Genomic DNA, 20,747 nt, shown 5'->3' with positions numbered 1-20,747 from the left:
GCAGTGCCGCAGAAGAGGCTCTTGACAGCCCCCCAGCCTTGACTCTCTACGAAGGTGAGGAAAAACTCCCCAAAAAAACCCTTCTAGGGATAAGAATGGAAGAAACCTCGGGAAAGGCAGTTCAAAGAGAGACCCCTTACCAGATAGTTTGGGCGTGCAGTGGGTGTCAAAAAGAAGGGGGTCAATACAATACAATACACAGAACAGAACAAATCCTCAATACAATATAAAAATAAAAAATATTACAAGTACGGAGCAGAATTTAACAGTAGATGATATCACATAATATGATTTGGATTTGTTTCGAGTCCTGGAGACCTCAGCCATCAAGCCGCCTCCTCCTATTGGCTATTCCACAGCTAACATAGCGCTGGGCCAGCTAATCCGATGAAAGGACCCATCAATCAATCAATCAATCAATCAATCAATCAATCAACATTTATTTCTATAGCACATATTCATACAAAAAAATGTAGCTCAAAGTGCTTTACAAAATGAATAGAAAAATAGAAGACGCAATAAAAAATAAACATAAGTCAACATTAATTAACATAGAATAAGTAAGGTCCGATGGCCAGGGTGGACAGAAAAAACAAAAAAAAATCCCAAAAGCTGGAGAAAAAAAAATAAAATCTGTAGGGGTTCCAGACTACGAGACCGCCCAGTCCCCTTTGGGCAATCTACCTAACATAAGTCAAACAGTCCTCTTTGTATTTAGGGTTTTCATGGAAGGACCTGATGATGATGGTCACGTAGACTTCTGGCTTTCAGTCCATCTACCTTTACATTAGGCAGGTAAAACAACTTGGTAGGTGGGCAGTTGCACCAAGTGCCACATTTGAGTACCAAGAAGAGAAACAGAATAGGTGAGGGTTAGTAACTAATTATAAATATCATGTTACTTGTGTTTTAGTGCTAATGACTAACAACAGAGATGCAGTCTGTACAGTTAATCAGCAGCTCTAGTCAGGGTGTGCTAAACTGAAGTAGTGAGTCTTCAGCCGAGATTTAAACGCTGAGACCAAGGGGGCATCTCTTATAGAAGCAGGCAGATCAGTCCACAGTTTAGGGGCCCTGTAACTAAAGGCTCGACCTCCCACAGTTATTTTATTAATCTTTGGAATCCTAAGCAGACCGGCATCTTGAGATCTTAATGTACGTTCTGGTTTCTAAGTCATGATAAGTTCAGATAAGTAAGCCGGACCTTGGCCATTTAAGGCTTTACAGTGATCCCTCGCTATATCGCACTTCGACTTTCGCGGCTTCACTCCATCGCGGATTTTAAATGTAAGCATATCTAAATATATATCACAGATTTTTCAAGGGATTTGTGGATTTCTGCGGACAATGGGTCTTCTAATTTATGGTACATGCTTCCTCAGCTTGTTTGCCCAGTTGATTTCATACAAGGGACAGTATTGGCGGATGGCTTAGAAGCTACCCATTCACAACATGTATTACATATTAACTAAAACTCCTCAACGATATACGATATGCTTCCCGCGCGGTGCTTGATTGTTTGCTTTTCTCTGTCTCTCTCACTCTCTCTGCGCCTGACGAAGGGGGTGTGAGCAGAGGGGCTGTTTGCCTAGAGGATACGGACGCTCGCTCCTCTACAAAATGCCGCTTTATCGCGGTGCTTCGGCATACTTAAAAGCACAAAAGCACGTATTGATTTTTTGATTGTTTGCTTTTCTCTCACTTTCTCTCTCTCTCTCTGACATTCTCTGCTCCTGACACGCATTCTTTGAAGATAAGATATATTTGCATTCTTTTAATTGTGAGAAAGAACTGTCATCTCTGTCTTGTCATGGAGCACAGTTTAAACGTTTGACTAAAGGGTGTTATTTCATGTCTAGGGGGCTCTAATAATGTTAACAGGGTGGGAGAGTTTATAAGGGCTTAAAATATATGAAAATAACCATACAAACATATGATTTCTACTTCACTGATTTTCATCCCATCGAGGAGGGATTACTCTATATGTTGAAAGGAGGATTTAGAATTCGTCCCTAAACTTAACCAGGAGCCAGTGTAAGGATTTAAGAAATGGGGTTGTGTGTTCGTATTTTCTTGTTCTTGTAATAATTCTTGCAGCAGCATTTTGGATTAATTGGAGGCTGTATAAAGAACAGTTTGAACATCCAGTGAACACCACATTGCAGTAGTCAATCCTACTAGAAATAAATGCATAAATTAATTTCTCAGCACTCCACATAGTTAAAAAGACAGCTTAAATTCTCCTCTTGAGGGCAATTGTCTCCTATTCTCCGTCTAAGTCTACGTGCCTATATAGTGCATATAGTCATCATCCGTACGAGCGTATACTGTTTACTACAGCATTGTGACTGTGTGTGTGTGTGCGTGCGCACACGTGTGTGCTGTGAAGTGCGAGTCCCCGTCTTGCACCCCAAAACACGAAGCTGAGTCTCAGTACTTTAACAACACCAGCTTTATTCAGCTTGAAACAGCAACAGCGCAGTTATTTATTGTAGCGGGATCTTTATAATGTTCCTTGTATCACCCATCGACAGCAGGCGCTTATAGCATGTCCGCGATCTTTTTGGATACGCTTATACGGCGAACTGCTACAGCGCTGGGAGACTGCGATTACTTTGGGACGCTCTTCCGCATGTCGTCCCGTTGGGTGGAATCCCACAAGAGTTTAGAAACTCACTCACACCAGCCATGATTCTTTTTAAAGGTAAAGTGCAGGTTAATTTGTTTTTACTTTATATTTTGTATTAATCATTTTTATATGAATAGTTTTGGGTTGTGGAACAAATCATCTGAGTTTCCATTATTTCTTATGGGGAATTCACTTTGATATACGAGTGCTTTGGGCTGCGAGCACGTTTCCGGAACGAAATATGCTCTCAAACCGAGGTTCCACTGTATACAGAGAGAGGAAATTGCGAAACCCAGGGTCCCCAGCATAACAACATGAAGTGCAAATAAAAAATTAAAATTAAAAATAGAATTAAAATTTAAATTTAAAATTAAAAATTAAAATTAAAGATTACATTTAAAACACAAACAAGAAAAAGACATTGTGCAAAGACAAGACTGATGCAATGTATGGTATTATGCAATCCAGATACATAAATATAGTCAATAAATATGTAATATAATAAATAAATATTTATTTTTTATAACAATAGGCCGAGCCGGGTCTAGGATTTCTGCTGTCCTAGGTGAAGTTGTAAATGGTGACCCGTCACCCCCTTTGCTTTGAGAGGAATCATCACTGCCAGAGCTGTACATTGAGACCTCGATATCACAATTTCAAAATGTCAAGTTATAGCAACGTCTGTTTACAAGACTGTCTCAGACAAATACGCTCTTGATGAGTGCCATTTCAGAAAATAAGTAGTCTTGATTTGTTGCTTTTAACATTTTTAAATTAACAAAAGTTAAACTACACTCTGGCTATTGCTACATCTATACTTGCCTATTTAAACCATCAGCTAAGTGTTCATCCTTTGATGATGGTGACATTCTAAATATAATTATTTTGTGTAACTAACACACATACATGTCATTTAATTTAATAAAATAAATTGAAAACTTAGCATATTGACAACATTCAGTGAAACTGAGAATATAATGATTATCTTTAAACAGGAATCTGTACCCACAATTCCTATTCACTGTATGCAAATAATGTAAACTACTGATCCAAAAAAACGCACATCTGCTTTATTGTACCCAGAGCGACTCTCACAAATGGTGGTGAATAACAGAGGGCAAAATTAGCTAAATTTTAACATCGAGTTTTAATGGATGTACATTTGGGTCAGTTTAGCACGATCGTAGTTTGGGTTAAATCAGCTTTTAGCAATTTACTCAAGAGCTACAGTCCTGTTACCGTTTTGATTGTTTAATTTTATTTCACCAAGCCTGTCTCTTCTATGCAACAGTTTGAGGATTATTAATATTATTATTATTGGCATCATCATCATTGTTTTTGTTCGTGTTATTTTTGTACTGTGTAGGTCATCAGATGTTAAGACCAAACAGGGAGATTCACTTGAAGGAAGCCCTGAATATTCTGTAGTAACTCTCGCCAGGACAAAGCAATCAGAATGAAACAACGTGCAATGTGCTCCTCAGTATATGGAGCGTCAAACATCGCTTCGGTGCGATGATGTGGGCGTCGGACAGCCAGTGCGACCTTTAACCTCCGTTTGCAACTTCTGGGTGCCTATCGCCCGTACCCCTTCACACAGTCACTCGCCTTCTCATCAAGTTGGTGGTCTACAGTATTGAGCAGCACATCTTCATCAAGCGAACCTATTGGGTCACCAATTCGTTTAAGCGATGTCAGAATCAACTGGATGATCGCGAGTTAACGGAAGGTTACTTCCAACAAGATGGAGCAACGTGTCACACATCAAGGAGCATGGCAGACATTGAGTCCTTCTTTGCCAACAGGGTCATTTCAAAGGGGCTTTGGCCACCACGGTCACCGGATCTGAGGCCACTAGATGTCTTCTTTTGGGGTCTGTTCAAAGGTAAAGTCTATCGGAAACAAACCTCTCACTGTGGAAGATTTGAAGGAAAAAATCTAACGTGAAGTTGCTGCTATTCCTCCCCGAGACTTTCAGGAACATGGAGAGTGCTGCGTCGAAATGTGTCTGGCAGACAAAACAGAAACCACTTCCAGCATCTCATGTAATGCAATTGATTACACATACGTCAAGGGATAGAGCGTATTTGTTTGGTTCAGCTTGCAGAATATTCGGGGTGTCTTTCGAGTGAATCTTCCTGTAGAAAACAATATAATCAGACATTTGCTTTGAATCCAAGTGTTCGTAGGTCTGTATCGTTTACAAAAAAATGTTGCGCCATCCAGAGCCGTTTCAGTGCGAGCCAGGTTGGACCCCAAATCTTTTTCATTGTCTTGTCAAACTCCTTCAGTGTTATATGTTGTGGCCTGCAGGGGGTGCTCCAGCCCCCCCAAACCCGACTCAGACAGACACAGACACAAGGGGCTTTATGAATGTACCTCTGATGAGTCCTGGAGGAGACCCTCCAATGCGCAAGTGTGACACCACACAGATACATGGAAAAGGGGCAAAATCTTCAAAGGCAGTGTCTATTATTGCCTTATATTATTACCTTAAAAAATACATAGAAGATTTAGTTTACAACAACAAAGATAACATTTATTTCTATAACATATTTTCATACAAATGATGGAGCTCAAAGTGCTTTACAGGATGAAGAAAGAGAAAAAGAAAAGGCAATACTAATTAAAATAGAATAAAAGTAAGGTCTGATGGCCAGGGAGGGAAAAAAAAAAAAACTCCAGACGACTAAAGAAAGAAAAAAAAAATCAAATCTGCAGGGGTTCCAAGGCCACGAGACCACCCAGCCCCCTCTAGGCATTCTACCTAACATCAGTGACCTCAATCAGTCCTCATGGTATTCAGGGTTCACATGGGAGAACTTGATGATGACGGTCATTGGACTTCTGGCCTTTAGTCCACCAATGTAGGGACATCACGGTGCTTTGATCAGGTGGCGGGGGCGCAGATCGGCACCTCAGAAAAACGGAAAAAGAACAAAAGAGAAAGTAGGGGTTGGTATGGATTACGGAGTCACCATGAATGATAATAATAATTAAATGAATATACAGATCATCAGGGTTACACTAAAATGAAGTCATGAGAAAGCCATGTTACAGTAATGTGTTTTCAGCAGATTTTTAAAGAGCTCCACCATATTAGCCTGGTGACTTTCTGTCGGTCAGCTATTCCAGATTTGAGGTGCATAACAGCAGAAGGCCTCGCCACTTCTTGTAAGATTAGCTCTTGGAATTCTAAGCAAACAAACATTTGAAGCTTTAAGGTTAAGATTTGGAGTGTAAGGTGTAAGACATTGCACATCATGTTAATTTTCACTCGTATGCAGATGACACCCAGTTGTACCTTTCATTTAAATCAAATTAAGTTTCTCCGATGTTGTCTTTAATTAGTTGTGTTAGTGAATTAAAGGAGTGGATGGATGAGAACTACTTGTCTTTAAACACTGATAAAACAGAGATGTTAATTGTTGGAGGGAATGACGCTGATCACAGCAATATTTTGTCGTCATTTAACTCAGTTGGAATCACCATTAATTTTACTGAATCAGCCCACAATGTAGGAGTTCTCTTTGACTCTAGCATGTCATTTAAAGCACATATTGTCCAAAACATGTTTCTTCCATCTTAAGTTAGGAAATTAAGGTGCTTTCTAAATAAACAGGATTCTGAGAAATTAGTTCATGCATTTATCTCTAGTAGGATTGACTACTGCAATGCGGTGTTCACTGGCTGTTCAAACTGTTCTTTATACAGCCTCCAGTTAATCCAAAATGCTGCTGCAAGAATTCTTACAAGAACATGAAAATACAAACACAACTCCAGTTCTTAAATCCTTACACTGGCTCCCGGTTAAGTTCAGGGCAGATTTCAAAATCCTCCTTTTAACATATAAAGCATTAAATGTCTGAGGTCCGGCTTACTTCTCAGAACTTATCCTGACTTACAAACCTGAGCGCACATTAAGATCTCAGCGGGAGGTCGAGCTTTTAGTTACAGGGCCCCTAAACTGTGGACTGGTCTGCCTGCTACTATAAGAGATGCCCCTTCAGTCTCAGCTTTCAAATCCCAGCTGAAGACTCACTACTTCAGTTTAGACCACCCTGACTAGAGCTGCTGATTAACTGTGCAGACTGCATCTCTGTTGGTAGTCATTAGCACTAAAACATAAGTAATATGATAGTTATAATTGAATTCTAACCTTCACCTATTCCGTTTCTGTTCTCGGTACTCAAATGTGGAACTTGGTGCCACGACCCACCTGCCAAGTTGTTCTGCCTGCCTATGGTAAAGTCATCTCTGATAGAGGATCACGGGAATGATGGGAAAAAGGGGTCCTTTCATCGGATTGGATGGCCCAGCACTGTTTCAGCCGTGGAATGGCCAAATGTGGAGGCCGCTTGATGGATGAGGTCTGCAGGACTCTAAAAATATCCAAATCTTATTATGTGATATCATTTACAGTTAAATTCTGCTCCGTACTTCTAAAATGTTTATTTTTATGCTGTATTGAGAATTCGTTCTGTTCTGTGTATTGTATTGTATTGACCCCCTTCTTTTGACACCCATTGCACGCCCAACCTACCTGGAAAGGGGTCTCTCTTTGAACTGCCTTTCCCAAGGTTTCTTCCATTTTTCCCTACAAGGTTTTTTTTGGGAGTTTTTTTTTTGTCTTCTCAGAGAGTCAAGGCTGGGGGGCTGGGGGGCTGTCAAGAGGCAGGGCCTGTTAAAGCCCATTGCGGCACTTCCTGTGTGATTTTGGGCTACACAAAAATAAACTGTATTGTATTGTATTGTACTGTATTCTGAATTATAGGATGGAGCAGATTATTGAAGGCTTTGTAAACCATAAGCAGAATTTTAAAGTCAATTCTAAATGGCACAGGTAACCAGTGTAGTGATGCTAAGACTGGGGTGATGTGCTTGGATTTTCTTTTCCTAGTTAAGATTCTAGCAGCTCCATTCTGCACTCGTAATCAATTGATGTCTTTTTTTGGGTGGTCCTGAGAGGAGTGCGTTACAGTAATCTAGACGACTGAAAACAAAAGCTTGAACTAATTTCTTATCATCTTGCAGAGTTATATGTGGTCTAACTTTTGCTATATTTCTTAAGTGAAAAAATGTATGTTTAGTATGACAGAAAATGTCTTTAATTTTTAAATCTCAAAAAAGAGTATCCTTTTACACTTGTCCCTCTGTGTATTTTAATGTAAACGGGATTTCTGGTATTAAATACGGTGAGATATGTAAAGTCTGCTATTTGCAATGTAGGATCATTTCTATGGCAGTACTCTTCTTGCAGAAGATTAAACTGTCAGCCAGATGTTGAGGAAGCAACACCATCTGGCAATGGAAGCTGAGGGGTTAGTGTGGGTGATTCAGGCAGCTCGCTGATCGAAATGTCTGCCAGTGTAAGCCATGTCAATATTTACAAAGCTTCAAATGAGGGTCCAAAGAGCTGCTAAGGAGGCCCTGCAGACCTGGAAGTGAAGGCACAAGTGGCTACGTTTGAGATCAGCTGCAACCCTTGAAATATCTGCAGATATCTGTCATTTTCTAACCTGCTTAGTCCAAAGCTGGGTCACGGGGGTCTGCTGAAGCCTATCCCACCCAGCATAGGGTGCAAGGCAGGAACAAACCCTGGACAGGGTGCTAGTCCATCACAGAGAAAAACAAATTCTCAGGTAAAATACCACTGTAGATTACACTGATGATTAAATACAGAATTAGTACATATAAGAGATAGAGATTTGCTAAAACACACAGAAAACAAAGTAGACGTAAATGGAAACTAAACAGCATCGGTTGTGGACCACCAGGGGGTGTACATCCGCCCTAACCCGACACAGACAGGCAGAGAGATGAGTTCAGCCCAGCACACATTTATTTACAGCTGGAGAAGTGCATCTTCCTCACTCCCCAAAGCACAGCACAGTACATACAGCACAATTCCCAGTCCTTCCACCTCCACTCCTCCCTCACAAGCTTCGTCCTTCGTCCTCCCAACTCTGGCTTCCTGACCCTGGCAGCTCCTTTTATACTACACCCAGAAGTGGTCCAGGTGTTTCTTTTTTTTTTATTTATTAATTTTATTATAATCAATACATAGTAATCAAGTTTTTACAAAAAAAAAAGAATTATGCTAAGAACAGATCCAGGTGTTTCTTGAACTTCTTCTGGCTACACTTCCGGGTGTGGTGGAAGTGCTTCCTCTAAAGACTCAGCTGCACATGCAGCACACCCTGGTCGTGCACACAGAACCCAAAAGAGCTGCTCCAAATTACAACTCCCAATATGCCCTGCAGGGATCCGTGGTGAATTAGCAAGCCAGTGGGGCTTCCCTCTTGTGTCTCGGGGAAGATAACTCCAATGTGGTCTCTCCCTCTGCACCCAGTCGGCATCCTGGCCGGGTAGTACCCTGGCCATCCATTACACGATCCATTCATTAATTGCTGAACTATGGTTAAATGGAGGAAATTAAAATTGTAAAAGAGAAAGTCAAAGATAAAGTCAGAGACCGTCCAGTCCTGGTGACCCACCGTCCCATCTGATGAGTGTCTATGCACCCGATAAGTCCAAAGTTCCTTTATCTGAGATGACTTTTTACATGCACAGAGGAACAGCTTGGCAATAGAGCAGCGGCCCCAAATGCCACATCGAGATGCAGAGAAGAGAAACGGGATAGAGGAGGGTTAGTAACCGTTTATAAATATCGTATTATCTTAATCTGGTTAAGATTTTTACAGAGAATAAGATTTATCTGGAGAACATCGGGTACAACATGGGAAAGAAACATTTACATTTATTTGCGTGGCAGACACTTTTATCCAAAGCAACTTACAAAAGAGGTAAACCTAATCGAGTCGGCAAAACGAAATCGCCGACTCTGCAATTCAATTTTTTTTCTGACGATTTGAATAGTTTCTAGGAGGTTGGGCTTTTTACAGCACGGGCTTACACAGCTTAGTATATACTGTACATAAAAGACACTGTCTGTTTGTCTGTCTTTGTCTGTCCACTTTTCACAAGTGAACTACTTACTTACTTTTTCTATAATTTGCTTGAACATTCTGGTTGATTTTGCGACTTATTTCATTGCGTATTATACGTATTATGTTCGGTTGCGGCACTGATTTATTCATGCAAATCCGAGAGAGAGAGGCTGCAGGCCGAGGGGAGGGGAGGGGGGCGGGTCTCTTCCTCACTCACGCACCAGCCTCCATTCCAGTCGCTCTACCTCTCGCCATGTGTTGGAGTGCACCTCGCCTCTACTTAGCTAGCGATACCTGTTTGTTCAGCAGACATTATCATCTAGCTGCAGTGGCCTGGCACCCTGTCCAGGGTTTGTTTCCTGCCTTGTGCCCTGTGTTGGCTGGGATTGGCTCCGGCAGACTCTCGTGACCCTGTAGTTAGAATTTAGCGGGTTGGATTTATCTAGAGATTGTTACAGAGTAACGTTTGACGTTTTTGAGAGAGGAACATCAGAGCTACGTGTGTTTTAGAGGGTAGCTGCAGATTGCCAGAGATATCACGGCCATGTGCCTTTCTCCCCACGTGGGGTATGCTCTCCTGTCAGAGCTGAACACAATCAGATACAGTGCCAACGTGTGACATTGGAGCGTTCCTACAGTACCTTCTGCTTGGCCGGAATTACGTTTTTGAAAAAATTTTCATTGATTTGTAAAGTTTGTCCTTTTTCACTACTACGTGGGTGGAGGCGTGGGGGACAACTAGTAACTAATAAATTTACAATCCTAGATTATAATCGATAAAGCAATTAAACTTAATTTAACAACAAATCACCAACAATATGAAAGATCACAGAGGTAAGCTTTTTATTTTTTTCTTTTCAATCAATTAGATTGTCACTGTACAGATGGTTTTCCAATTGCTTACAATGAAGGAGTCAGCAGTATGGATGGAGGTGGGCAGCCCGTTACACCAATTAGGAGCTTCACAGGAAACGGATCTGGATTGAGACTTGATACCACACAGAGGTGGCATCACCAGACGATGTTCACTGGCAGACCGGAGTGGGTGAACAGGCGTATAGCACCTCACCATTGTCTCCGTATACTCAGGTGCTGACCTATTGACTACTCTGTAGGCAAACATCAGGGATTAGTGCCTAATGCGTACTGCTACAGGGAGACAATGTTGAGACCTGAAGAGAGGAGTGACCTGTGCCTGTCTCAACTGGTTAAATACAATGCATTCTGGACCATCTGCAGTTGCTTGATGGCACAAGCGGGTAGTCCTGCCAGAAGTGAGTTGCAGTGGCCCAGACGTGACAAAACCAAAGTCTGGACCGGACGTTGTGCTGCATGCAACGTCAGATAAGGTCTGATCTTGCAGATGTTGGACAGTGTCAACCTGCATGAACGAGAAATGGTATAAATGTGGTCCTGACTGACCTGGCAGATGTTAGCGACAGTGAGCCAAGCTGTACAGAGATGGGGAGCTGAGCAGACAGGCTGGCCGGAATCACAGGAAGCTCTTTTTTTTAACCTGGTTAAGCTGTAGATGTGATGCCAGGCCCTTGCAGGACCAACTCATGTACGCCAGCACAGGGCCCATGAAGAATTTCCCATTAACTTAAGACAGATCTATGGAATGAATAAGAAATACAGAGAGACTCCACAAAGGCAGCATGAGGCTTCAGTCCAAGACCCTGGAACTGTGAATGAGCAGCGTTGCACCCTATGAGACCCTACTCGTGATTTGGACACGCAGCACTTCAGTCCACGGCTGAGCAGAGCATTAATGTTCTGTGATGCTACTTGTTGTCTTCCTTCATCGACAGATGGCACAGAATGTTTGTTGTCTGTCCAGACTCATAATTACTCTTCACTTCCGTTTACCAGAGCAGATGTCTACGGAAGGCCCTTTTGAGTGGAAATTGGGTACAAAGGTCAAAAAATCATTACCATCACGCACTCTGAATTACCATAAAGTGCAATGGAAGTCAGTGTGGCAGAAATTAAGTATAAGAGAATCTCTTGATGACTTTACAGATGAGGTTAACATGGCAGAAATTAACTACAAGAGAATCTCTTGATGGCTTCACTGATGAAATCAATGCCACTTGTCATTTTAATGGCTCTTCTCCCTCAATGTGCTCCTCTTATCATCTTATCATACCTGGAGCGTTGGCTTCATTCCTTGTCTTCTCCCTTGGTTCAGATGTAAGCGTAAAAAAATGTCACTGGCAAGCACCTTGCTTTTCATACTGGCAGGACGCAAACCAGTTCAGTGGCTAAATCAGCAGCTTTGTGCACTGTGGGCCGCAGACGGGCAGCCACAGGCGTTTTTGAGGAGGGTGACGTGTCCGCTGACTTTGATTTGATGCTTACCTCATTCATTAGAGTTGTCTTCACTAGTTGTACTGTTACTGTTGATGGTGTCTGAATTTCTCTGTATGGAACTTCTAAATGCTTTAAAGCAGGGGTCTCCAACTCCAGTCCTGGGGGGCCTCAGTGGCTGCAGGTTTTCATTCTAACCCTTTTATTAATGAGTGACCTGTTTTATCTGCTAATTAAATTAATTTTATCTGACTTGCTCTTGAAGACTCGGACCCCTTAATTGTTTCATTCTCCTTAATTAGCAGTCAAACAATAACGAGATGGGCGGCACGGTGGCACAGTGGTAGCGCTGCTGCCGAGCAGTAAGGAGACCTGGGTTTGCTTGTTCTTCCCGTGTCTGCATGGGTTTCCTCCTACAGTCCAAAGACATGCAGGTTAGGAGCATTGGTGATCCTAAATTGTTGGTGTGTTGGTGTGAGTGTGCCCTGCGGTGGGCTGGCGCTCTGCCCGGGGTTTGTTCCTGCCTTGCGCCCTGTGCTGGCTGGGATTGGCTCCAGCAGACCCCCGTGACCATCTGTTAGGATATAGCAGGTTGGAGAATGACTGACTGACAATAACGAGATACAACATGAATCAAAAACATCAGCAGCAAACTGTGTCCATCATACAAAATCTGAAAATAAAGAAAAGTGAAGGTCTCAAGAATGTTGATCTGCTCAATTCCCCAAAACATTTTAAAAGGACTCTTAGAAAAGAGAAAATCAGCATTTTGGAAATGTCTGCTAATGCACCATGAGAGCAGCAACAAGCCATGGAATTAAAGAACAACAGGACTCGGCGCCTAATTAAGCAGCTGGTTGGAGTGAAGTTGGTTGGAGTTTGAGGCCCTGACTTAGTTGGTCTTCTGCTGGCTCACTCACTTCACATTTCATTTCTGTTTGGGTGCCATTTAAGGAAAGAAATGAAGCAAATCAGAGGAACGATGAAGAATTTCAGGTGAACAAATCTTAAAATGAACTCCAAAGAAGTTAATTAGCGGCAAAAATAGGGTTAGGGTTAGGGTTAGGGTTAATCACTAATTAAGAAAAGGGTTAGAATGAAAACCTGCAGCCACTACGGCCCTCCAGGACTGGAGTTGGGGAACCCCTGCTGTAAAGCAACCAGCTTCATGTTGGTCTCCACAAGAGAAGAAGCAATGGAAGGAAGAACCTGCTCAACGAAGGTAGTGAGTGTGTGCAATCCTTCACATTGCTTCACCTTCAATTCCTGTTCGGGACACCACGTGGCAAGCCATGTGCAGGACGATTTGGGATGGCAATTGCACCACTTTGGATGGAACCATTTTGGTGGTGGTTGAGTCCATCTTAGTCAGGACCTCACCTCTGACCCTGCCAGAAGTACACGACGGCATTACCCAGGGGATCATTGCCACGTTAAGGCGCTAACTCCGTGGAGGGGCACGCAGTATTCTGTACAGAGGATTCAGACCCTTTCACTTTTTATACATTTTGGAAATGTTGCAGCTTTGTGTTAAAATCATTTAAATTTGTTTTTTCACCACATTAAGCAACACTCAATACCCCAGTATGACAATTTTTGGAATTTTTGTGAATTTATAAAAAATAATGCAAAAAAAAAGAAGAAATATCACATTTGCCAGAAGTATTCTATTTATACTGCGGTGGGTTGGCACCCTACCCAGGATTGGTTCCTGCCTTGTGCCCTGTGTTGGCTGGGATTGGCTCCAGCAGACCCCCGTGACCCTGTATTCGGATTCAGCGGGTTAGACAATGGATGGATGGATTCTATTTATATGGCACAGTTTAAAAACAAGCAGTTGTTGACCATAATGCTTTACAATATTAAAATTAAATGAATAGAAAATAATTAAAACATGCAACAATAAAGGGGTAATTATAAAAAAACAGAAATACATTTAACACACCTGTAAAACACCTGAAAAGCCTGAATAAACAAATGAGTCTCTATCCTGAATATTAAAGCATTCGATAATGGCGGCTAATCAAACATGGAGAGAAAGACTGTTCACAATTTGGGCCCAACGACGGAAAAAAACACGGCCATCTTTATGCCTCAACGGTCTGTTAGGGACAGAAAGAAACAGCAGCTTATCTGTCGAGAGACCTCAGAGATCTATGAAGACAGTACAGGGTGTATGAGGTCCATGAGGTCAGCCTGAGCGAACCCTTTCAAAACTTAAAAAAACAAACAGTAACATTTTAAAACTGACTCTAAACTGCACAGGTAGCCAGCCCAAAGATGATAAACCTGGGGTAATATGACCCGATATCTTTTAATTTGTTAGCAGACGTGCAGCTGCATTTTGCACAAGTGGAAGATGAGACAGAGTATTCGGACTAACCCCAAAATATGGCCTACTGCAAAAATCCAGACGAGAAGAAATGAAAAGCATGGATTGATGTCTCAAAATCTCTAAAAGGAAACATGAGCCTTACTTAACTTAAAACTCTCGGGTGATAAAACAGCATTTACTGGCTTATCAAATATCAAGCCAGGATCAGATAAGATGCCAAGATTTTTCGCATAGGGTTTAACATAACCAACTGGACAGTGACCCAAAGTCACAGGTTATGTTATTAAAAAGAGATGGAGAACCACAAATTAAAATTCATTTCTTGCTCTCATTTAAAAAAAAGTGTCTAGCCATCCATTGCTTCATGTCAGTCAGGTAGTCGAGCAAGCGATTCAGTGCACCCGGGCTGCCTGATCTCAAAGGAAGGTACAACTGAGTATCAGCGTAACAACAGTAGGGCACTCCATGCTTTTATATAATGTGGCTTAGGGGGTAACATACAATGAAAATAAGAATTAACGCTCATTACTCGGTACTTAGTTGAAGCCCCTTTGGCAACGATTCTTGTCTGGGGTCTTCTTGGGTCTGATGTCACAAGCTATGCAAACCAGGATTTGGGGATTTTCTGCTAGTCTTTCCTGCAGATTCTCTCAAACTCTGTCATGCTGAATGGAGACTGTCGATGGATATCTCTTCTCAGGTCTCTCCAGACATGTTTGATTTGAGTCTGGGCCAATCGGGGATAGTCCAATTGTTGTCCCTAAGCCACTCCTGTGTTGTCTCTGCTTTGTGTCCTGTTGGAAGGTGAACCCTCAGCCCAGTTTGAAGTCCAGAGTGATCTGGAGCAGGTTTACATTAACCTCCTTAGCATTAGACCCGAGCATCACTTGGGCTGTAAAAAAAAACAGCGCTAAAAGTGTTAGCCCTGAGTGTTACTTGAGCAGTGGTATAGACGCGTCTCGCGTAAGACTCGAGGATTACTCAAGGTGTAAAAACAGTGCTAAAAGCGTTACTCCCGAGTATCACTCAGACAATGGTATAGAAGCGTCTCGTGTAAGACCTGAGCATCACTTGGGCTGTAAAAATAGTGCTAAACGCGTTAGTCCCGAGTGTCACTTGAGCAATGGCATAGATGCGTCTCATGTAAAACCCGAGAATTACTCAGGGTATAGAAACAGTGCTAAACACGTTCATCCCGAGTATCACTCGGGCAACGATATATAAGAGTCTCGTGTAAAACCTGAGGATTACTCAGAGTATAAAAACAGTGCTAAAAGTGTTAGTCCCGAGTGTCACTCGAGCAACGTTATAGATGCGTCTCGTGTAAGACCTGAGCATCATTTGGGCTGTAAAACTGCCAACAGCATTAGTGCTGAGCTTTACTTGAGCAACGGTATAGACACATCTGTAGAAACTATGTAGAAATGTAACATCTTATTAAAGAAAGCAACCTATCCTCTAACAGGACAAATCAGTTATCAGGCGGGAAAATAGCTATTCGTTGTATCTTTTAATTACTCCTCGGCAAAAATGCGTTAGAAGGAGCATTCATCAAAAGCCGTCTGTTACAGCCTGGTCACAATGATCAGAGAAGCAAAGAATAGAGATTCATTTATAAACTACTGAATTTACATACCGTGTCAATCAATGCATACATTTTACTCTGGTTGGTTTGTTGGTGTACACCCAAATGACTTAAATAAAATAAATGTCTATTATATTATATTCTAGTTCTTCTTATAAATTTGAGTTGAGCCACCACCCTTGAACTTTCTGTGTTTATAACATCTCTCCATTCTGGTTGTTTTACAGGACGTCTGCTGACTTCTTAGTCATCTCAGTCATCTTTCAGTTCATTTTGTTGTCCACTTGACCTTTATCTGGTTTCCTGATGTGCCTGCAAAGGCGTCTGACATTTATTAAACTTTTATGATATTTCTTTAAGATGAAAGTTATGTTACTCTAAAATTATTCTTCCAACAGCGTTCATACCAAGCATTACTTGTGCAGCAGTGTAGGTGCGTTTTGCGTAAGCGTCAGGTCCAAGCGTTAACCTGGGCAACAATGTAGACACGTCTTCTCCTAGCCTCATAATGGCGTCTCATAAGAAACGCTTCTTTATCAGTAGTGACGACGAAGTGAATCTGTCTTCAGGCAGTGAAACTGAAACAGACAGTGAAACCGAAAGGGATTCTGGGAATTTGAAAGTGACACTTGCGCCACTTGCACATGTGTAGGATGCTGTTCATATTATTATTATTATTATTTTTATTATTATTCATCTTCATTATTAATTTTTTCACCATTATACTTTCTACACTTCTGACTTTGTACTTTTAGTGTTTGGCACGTTTTACAATAGAAAGATAAGATTTAATAAAAATGTCATTTTTCAAGCCAAAGCATCTAACCATCCATCCATTATCCAACCCGCTATATCCCAACTACAGGGTCACAGGGGTCTGCTGCAGCCCATCCCAGCCAACACAGGGCGCAAGGCAGGAAACAAACCCCAGGCAGGGCGCCAGCCCACCGCAGAGCCAAAACATGCAATGCTTTTTACATGTTTGTTTGATAAAAAAATGTAACGCTAAGGAGGTTGAGGATATCTCTGCACTTTGCTCCATTCAGTTTCTCCTCAACTCTGTCTAGTTTCCCAGTTCCTGTCACTGTAACACAACCCCACTGCATGATGCTGCCACCACCACCACCACCATCACGCTTCACCGTTGGAATGGTGTTGCACAGGTGATGAGCGGTTCCTGGTCTATTCCAAACAGGACTCTTGAAATAATCAGAAAACCAATAAATCCAGTCACATCTGCCAACTTAGCCAGCTTGTTTTTTATATTCCTATCTAAATCCTTATATAGAAAATCATGTTAACATTTGAATGGTGGAAATCATTTATTCACAAACATACTTCATATGTGTAATATGATTTACATAAATGTCTCATCCTGTTCGCCATCATGTTCAACACACAAAAACCAACGAGTGACAGTACCATTTAAAGCCTGGGGACTAGATGATACCACAGTCCTCATTCTGACCTCCTTCACCATATCCCATAACCAGAAATCACAGGGTGTCAAATCAGGGGACTATGGAGGCCATGACAATGGTCCACCATAACCTGTCCATCGACCTGGAAAGGTGTGGTCGAGATAAAAAATAATCCATTAGTGTTAACATAATTTTGACTACTTCTTCTTTCGGCTGCTCCCATTAGGGTTTGCTACAACGGGTCATCTTTTTCCATATCGTCCTGTCCTCGTCATCTTACTCTGTTACACCCATCACCTACATGTCCTCACTCAATACATCCATAAACCTTCTCTTAGGTAATCCTCTTTTCTTCTTACCTGGCAGCTCTATCCTTAGTACCCTTCTCCCAGTATACCCAGCATCTCTCCTCTGCACATGTCCAGACCAAAGCCATCTCGCCTCTCTGACTTTGTCTCAAAACCGTCAGACCTGAGCTGACCCTCTAATGTCCTCATTTCTAATCCTGTCCATCCTCATCACACTGCCACCTCCTGCTTTCTGGTCAGTGCCACCGTCTCCAGCCCATATAACCTAGCTGGTCTCACTACTGTCCTGTAGACCTTCCCTTTCACTCTTGCTGATACCCGTCTGTCACAAATCACTCCTGACACTCTTCTTCACCCACTCCACCCTGCCTGCACTCTCTTCTTCACTTCTCTTCCACAATCCCCATTACTCTGTACTGTTGATCCCAAGTATTTAAACTCATCCACCTTCACCAACTCTACTCCCTCATTCTTACCATTCCTCTGACCTCCCTCTCATTCACACACATGTATTCTGTCTTGTGGTCCTATTGACCTTCATTTCTGTCCTCTCCAGAGCAAACCTTCACATCTCCAGGGTCCCCTCATCCTGCTCCCTAGTATCGCTACAGATCACAATGTCATCAGCAAACATCACAGTCCACGTGGACTCCTGTCTAATCTCATCTGTCAGCCTGTCCATCACCATTGCAAATAAGAAAGGGCTCAGAGCCAATCCTTGATGTAATCCCACCTCCAACTTGAATGCATCCGTCACTCCTACCGCAGACCTCACCACTGTCACACTTCCCTCGTACATATCCTGTACAACTCTTACATACTTCTCTGCCACTCCCGACTTCCTCATACAATACCACAACTCCTCTCAAGGCACCCTGTCATATGCTTTCTCCAGGTCCACAAAGATTCAATGCAACTCCTTCTGGCCTTCTCTCTACTTCTCCATCAACACCCTCAGAGCAAACATCGCATCTGTGGTGCTCTTTCTTGGCATGAAACCATCCTGCTGCTCACTAATCATCACCTCACTTCTTAACCGAGCTTCCACTACTCTTTCCCATAACTTTAATTGTGGCTCATCAATTTTATCCCGGTCACCCTGTATATATTAAAAATAGCAACACTGACCCCTGCTGGCCACCACTCTCTTAACATCGGCCAATTCTGACGAGGTTCCATGCACAACCACCCTCTGCTTCTTGTGTCTGAGCCAGTTTTGCCCCCATCTGCACACCACACCCTGAGTCTTTAAGTCTGAGGCAGCAGCGCTAAGCATAATCCCCCCCCCCCCACCCCACTATTGTTTATGACGCCCATTATTTCCTCCCACAGTGTCTGGCAGGGCCCAGTAGATCATCGGTGGTGGCCCATCCCACTGCCACTTTCTGCGTTGCTACTTTCCGCCTTCCTTAATCAGCAGATGACACAGAATGTCTGCTGATCTTCCAGACTCATAATTACTGGGCACTTTGATTTGTGTTTTCTGGCTGGCTTGTTAAGTGCACGTATAGACCCATAAACACCCCACGTTGGGTTTTATTTTATTTTATTTTTTTTATCTCCTTGCCACCCTGCTGGCGTTAACTGATTATACAGCTTTAAATTCCCGGGATGTTTATAGCAGAGACATGTTGTGTAACGTTATGAGGGCTCAGCTCCTTGAGCCTCTGGTGTCACTTCTAGCTCAGGGAATGGCATGAGAGACGTCATGGTTTGTGATTTCGGCTTTACATCAGTTGACCTCCCTTTTCAGTTATTTTTAGTTACTGTTACGTTCGCCTGGCTTATATTTATCTTGAACGCACAAACAACAAACAAATCAAATCCACATGAGAAATCCTACGGAAGCATCGGCAGCCTTTGCTGTGTGCCGTGCTCGACACAGAGGCAGATTTTCTTCTCTACTGTAATAGGATAGCTTCAAATTTATAGAATAATAAACAAAACTGGCAGGAAGAGAACAATGTTTAGGACAGCATGTTGGCACAGTGCCTCACAAGTCCAGTGCCCTGGGTTTAAATCCCATCCTGGTGTCTGCATATGCTTCCTGTGTCTGTGTGGGAAGAGCAGAATTTAATTGAATTTTCAGTTTAGGTCTATAATACCCTTACAGTGGATATCAAAATTCTACATACCCCTGTAATAAAAAATGAAACCAAGAGGAATCCTCTCCGACCTGTTTTCACCTTTATTGCAAAATTGCCATCAATACAAAAACAAATTGGAAACTGTTTAGTGAAAAAGGGACAAAAAAAGAAATCCAACCAAAAGCCTGATGTCCTTATTGTGCAGACCCCCTCTAATAATCAAGGATGGGGCTGCATTTAAAATCAGCCAATCACAATGCGTCTCATCATCTCAAAGAGTCTGCGTTCAGAATTGGCCAATCGCAATGCATCTCATCATCTCAAAGAGTCTGCTTTCAGAATCAGCCAATCGCAATGGGTCTTATCATCTGAAAAAGTCTGCATTCCGAATCAGCCAATCCCAAGCATCTCAGTCCACGTTGGGCGGAGTTCAGTTGCCCTCAAGGAGGGGTGTTACTCGGTCCTGCAGAGACAAAAAGAGATGACATGGTTAGCGACGTCGCCCTCTCTTGTCCTGGAGTGGTATTACGTATCTTAATAGCGTCTGCATGGTGATCCTCAGATGTCCATGCATGACACAGCCTTGTGATAAAATCATTTAAATTAATTTTCTTTTTCTCTATATCAAGCAAAATTCAAAACTCAATTGACATTTTTGCAAATTTATTGAAAATAAAAGACTGACACAAATATTCAGATGCTTCATACTTCGCACTTCATTGAAGCCCCTTTGGCAGCGATTCTGGCCTGGAGTCTTCTTCAGGTTGACATAACAAGCTTTACACACCTGCATTTGGGGGCCTTATTTGCCATTGTATTCTCTCAGGCTCTGTCAGGTTGGATGGAGAGAGCTCTTTCCTGGTCTTTCCAGGGATGTTACACTGAGGCCAAGTCCAGACTTTGGTTGGGCCACTCCAGGACATTCTCAGGGTTGTCCCTAAGACACTCCTGTGTTGTCTTTGCTTTGTGTCCTTTGGAAGATGAACCTTTGGTCCAGTCGGAGGCACAGAGGGCTCTGCCGTAGGTGTTCATTATGGATATCTCTGTACTTTGCTTTGTTCAGGTCTCCCTCAACCATAGCTAGTCCCCTTCAGTCCGCACACTGCATGACACTGCCACCAC

At 42.4% G+C, this 20,747-nt stretch overlaps 1 protein-coding gene across 1 annotated transcript in view; it reads left to right on the top strand.

The window, feature by feature from the left end:
* Positions 1 to 20,747, top strand: part of LOC120515751 (adenylate cyclase type 2-like) — a 623,137-nt gene that overhangs the window by 29,814 nt on the left and 572,576 nt on the right. The window lies entirely within an intron of this gene.

Source organism: Polypterus senegalus, chromosome 15 (assembly GCF_016835505.1).
Source record: "Polypterus senegalus isolate Bchr_013 chromosome 15, ASM1683550v1, whole genome shotgun sequence".
Taxonomy (NCBI): domain Eukaryota; kingdom Metazoa; phylum Chordata; class Cladistia; order Polypteriformes; family Polypteridae; genus Polypterus; species Polypterus senegalus.
The sequence above is the reverse complement of the archived record's forward strand: the minus strand, read 5'-3'. Positions and strand labels throughout refer to the sequence as shown.